Here is a 5,035-nt window from a genome sequence, read left to right as displayed (position 1 = left end):
CTGCCTTATTTATTTCAAATTGTTATTACCACTCATATTCATCCATATCACTTGCATCTTACTGTCTCTTCGCCAAACTAGTGCACCTATACATCTGACAAGTGTATTAGGTGTGTTGGGGACACAAGAGACTTCTTGTATCGTAATTGCAGGGTTGCTTGAGAGGGATATCTTTGACCTCTACCTCCCTGAGTTCGATAAACCTTGGGTGATTCACTTAAGGGAAACTTGCTGCTGTTCTACAAACCTCTGCTCTTGGAGGCCCAACACTGTCTACAGGAATAGAAGCGTGCGTAGACATCAAGCTATTTTCTGGCACCGTTGCCGGGGAGGTAAGGTAAAAGGTATTCACATCCTCCGACTACTAAGCTATTTCCTAGCACTGTTACCGGTGTGTGAGTGCTCGAAGCTATTTCCTTTAGATCCTGCAATTGCATCTTTTTGTTTCTTGTTTTCACTAGTTAGGCTTAATGGAAAACAACAAAAATATTAGAGATCTTTATAGTATCTATCTTGAATTAGGACATGATGTGTTTGAAGAGAGAATTAAAAAAACCCATGGAACTTTGTTTGCAAAATAGTTGTAGCAATGTTATTAGCATGAACTCTTTGAACACCATTGTTGCTAATGCTATGGAAAATTCTAAGCTTGGGGAAGCTGGTTTTGATGAGCATGATATTTTTAGTCCCCCAAGCATGGAGGAGAAAATTTACTTTGATGATACTTTACCTCCTATATATGATGATTACAATGATGACTATCATATTTTCAGTCCACCTACTATTGAGGAGAAAATTAATTTTGATTACAATATGCCTCCTATATATGATGAATATGGTGATGAGAATAATAATGATAGCTATTTTATTAAATTTGCTCCCACTACAATTAATAGTAATGACTATGCTTATGTGGAGAGTAATAATTTTATGCATGTAGCTCATGATAAGAATGTTTCATGTGATAGTTATATTGTTGAGTTTGTTCATGACGCTACTAAAAGTTTTTATGAGAGAGGGAAACATGGTTATATGCATCTTAATAATATTAAGTTTCCCCTCTTTATGTTGAGAATCTTGAAGTTGCGCTTGTGTTGCCTTTCTATGCTTATTGCTTTGTGCTTACATGACTTGTTTATTTACAAGATTCCTTTTCATAGGAAGCGGGTTAGACTTAAAAGTGTTTCTTATTTTCTTTTGATGCTCTCTTTTGCTTCAACTCTTATTTCTTGCGAGTGCATCATTAAAATTACTGAGCCCATCTTAATGGCTATAAAGAAAGCACTTCTTGGGAGATAACCCATGTTTTTATTTTGCTACTGTTTTGTTGTGTCTTGGAAGTTGTTACTACTGTATCAACCTCTCCATATCTTTATTTTATTGCATTGTTGTGCCAAGTAAAGTCTTTGATAGTAAGGTTGATACTAGAATTGGATTACTGCGCAGAAACAGATTTCTTGCTGTCACGAAATTTAGCAGCCCTGTCTGTAGGTAACTCAGAAAAATCTGCCAATTTACGTGCGTGATCCTCAGATATGTATGCAACTTTCATTCAATTTGTTCTTTTTCATCTGAGCAAGTTTAGTGCCCCTTAAAAATTCGTCTTTACGGACTGTTCTGTTTTAACAGATTCTGCCTTTTATTTCGCATTGCCTGTTTTGCTATGTTGGATGGATTTCTTTGTTCCATTAACTTTCAGTAGCTTTGTGCAATGTCCAGAAGTGTTAAGAATGATTATGTCACCTCTGAATATGTGAATTTTTGATTATGCACTAACCCTCTAATGAGTTTGTTTTGAATTTGGTGTGGAGGAAGTTTTCAAGGGTCAAGAGAGGAGGATGATACAATATGATCAAGAAGAGTGAAAAGTCTAAGCTTGGGGATGCCCCCGTGGTTCATCCCTGCATATTTCAAGAAGACTCAAGCATCTAAGCTTGGGGATGCCCAAGGCATCCCCTTCTTCATCGACAACTTATCAGGTCACCTCTAGTGAAACTATATTTTTATTCGGTCACATCTTATGCGCTTTACTTGGAGCGTCTATGTGTTTTATTTTCGTTTTGTTATTTTAATTCTCTGAATAAATTCGGATCCTAGCAATCCATGTGTGGGAGAGAGACACGCTCCGCTCGTTCATATGAACACTGGTGTTCTTAGCTTTACTTTTAATGTTCATGGCGAAAGTTGAAACTGCTTCGTTCATTGTTATTTGGTTGGAAACAGAAAATGCTTCATGTGGTAATTGGTATATTGTCTTGAATAATTTGATACTTGGCAATTGTTGTGCTCAAATAGATCATGTTTAAGCTCTTGCATCATGTACTTTGCACCTATTAATGAAGAACTACCATAGAGCTTGTTGAAATTTGGTTTGCATGATTGGTCTCTCTAGAGTCTAGATATTTTCTGGTGAGGTGTTTGAACAACAAGGAAGACAGTGTAGAGTCTTATAATGCTTGCAATATGTTCTTATGTAAGTTTTGCTATACCGGTTCGTACTTGTGTTTGCTTCAAACAACCTTGCTAGCCAAAGCCTTGTACTGAGAGGGAATTCTTCTCGTGCATCTAAAACCTTGAGCCCAAACTATGCCATTTGTGTCCACCATACCTACCTACTATGTGGTATTTCTCTGCCATTCCAAAGTAAATTGCTTGAGTGCTTCCTTTAAAATTTCATTCTTTGTCTTTGCAATATATAGCTCATGGGAAAATAGCCTTAAAAACTATTGTGGTAAAGAATATGTAGCTTATGTATCTTATTTCTTATAAGTTGCTTGTTGAGCGGTAACCATGTTTACGGGGGCCTTGACAACTATTACACCCTTGTTGAATATCATGTGAGTTGCTATGCATGTTCGTCTTGTCTGAAGTAAGGGTGATTTATCATGATCAAATGGTTTGAGTATGCATATTGTTAGAGAAGAACATTGGGCCGCTAACTAAAGCCATGAATCATGGTGGAAGTTTCAGTTTGGACATTAATCCTCAATCTCTTATGAGAATATTATCTGTTGTTGAATGCTTATGCATTAAAGAGGAGTCCATTATCTGTTTTTTATGTTGTCCCGGTATGGATGTCCTTAGTTGAGATCTATCAAAAACGAGAAATCAAATGCGATCTATCTCCTTGGACCTTTGTACAGGCGGCATAGAGGTACCCCTTTGTGACACTTGGTTGAAACATATGTAATGCAATGATAATCCATGGAAATCCAAGCTAATTAGGACAAGGTGCGAGCACTATTGGTATTCTATGCATGAGGCTTGCAACTTATAGGATGTCCTATGCATAACACATATGAATTATTACTACCGTTGACAAAAAAAATTCTATGTTTTCAAAATAAAAAGCTCTAGCACAAAAATAGTAATCGATGCTTCCCTCTGCGAAGGGCCTTTATTTTACTTTATGTTGAGTCAGTTTACCTATTTCCTTCTATCTTAGAAGCAAACACTTGTGTCAACTGTGTGCATTGATTCCTACATACTTGCTTATTTGCATTCATCATATTACTTTGTGTTGACAATCATCCATGAGATATACATCCATGAGATATACATGTTGAAGTTGAAAGCAACTGCTGAAACTTATATCTTCCTTTGTGTTGCTTCAAAACTTTCTACTAAGAATTTATTGCTTTATGAGTTAACTCCTATGCAAGTCTTATTGATGCTTGTCTTGAAAGTACTATTCATGAAAAGTCTTTGCTATATGATTCAGTTGTTTAGTCATTGTCTTTACCATTGCTTTGAATCACTTCATTCATCTCATATGCTTTACAATAGTATTGATCAAGATTATGATAGCAGCATGTCACTTCAGAAATTATCCTTGTTATCGTTTACCTACTCGAGGGCGAGTAGGAACTAAGCTTGGGGATGCTTGATACGTCTCCAACGTATCTATAATTTCTGATGTTCCATGCTAGTTTTATGACAATACCTACATGTTTTGCTCACACTTTATAATGTTTTTATGCGTTTTCCGGAACTAACCTATTAACAAGATGCCACAGTGCCAGTTCCTGTTTTCTGTTGTTTTTGGTTCCAGAAAGGCTGTTCGGGCAATATTCTCGGAATTCGACAAAACAAAGCCCAAATATCTTATTTTTCCTGGAAGGTTCCAGAACACCGAAGGAGAGTCGGAGGCGGGCCAGGGGGCCACCACACCACACCTGGGCGCGGGCCCAGGCCTGGCCGCGCCACCAGGTGGGGAGGGCTCCCTGGTGCCCCTCCTGCGCCGCCTCTTCACCCATATAAGCCCTCGTGACCTAAAACTTCGATACCAATTGACGAAACTCCAGAAAGACTCCAGGGACGCCGCCGCCATCGCGAAACTCCGTTTCGGGGGACAGAAGTCTCTGTTCCGGCACGCCGCCGGGACGGGGAATTGCCCCCGGAAGTCATCTCCATCGACACCACCGCCATCTTCATCGCCATCGCTGTCTCCCATGATGAGGATGGAGTAGTTCTCCCCCGAGGCTGAGGGCTCTACCGGTAGCTATGTGGTTCATCTCTCTCTCCCTTGGTGTGATCTTTATGTGATCATGAGCTTTGTATCACTATTAATCTATGTGCTACTCTAGTGATGTTTTTAAGTAGTCTATTCCTCCTCCATGATGTAATGTTGACAGTGTGTGCATCATGTAGTACTTGGCGTAGGTTATGATTGTAATCTCTTGTAGATTATGAAGTTAACTATTACTATGCACTCTAGAGGTTACTTTAATATGAACTCCGGATTCACTCTCCACGGTGTGACGGTGACTGTGTGCGCATCGTGTGTGATTCCTTTATGAAGTTGTGGAGCTTGTTTACTCCGGCTTGAGGGTGCTCTTGTAGCCCTACACAATGAATGGTGTTTGTTATCCAACAAGAGAGTGTTTGAGATTAGCATTTATTTATTCAATTATGTGATCATTGTTGAGAGTGTCCACTAGTGAAATTATGATCCCTAGGCCTTGTTTCTAAGCATTGAAACACCATTTCCAACAAGTTATGTTACATGTTTACTTGCTGCCATATTTATTTCAGA

This window comes from Lolium perenne, chromosome 4, assembly GCF_019359855.2.
Source record: "Lolium perenne isolate Kyuss_39 chromosome 4, Kyuss_2.0, whole genome shotgun sequence".
Classification (NCBI taxonomy): Eukaryota; Viridiplantae; Streptophyta; class Magnoliopsida; order Poales; family Poaceae; genus Lolium; species Lolium perenne.
Note: the sequence above shows the minus strand (reverse complement) of the source record.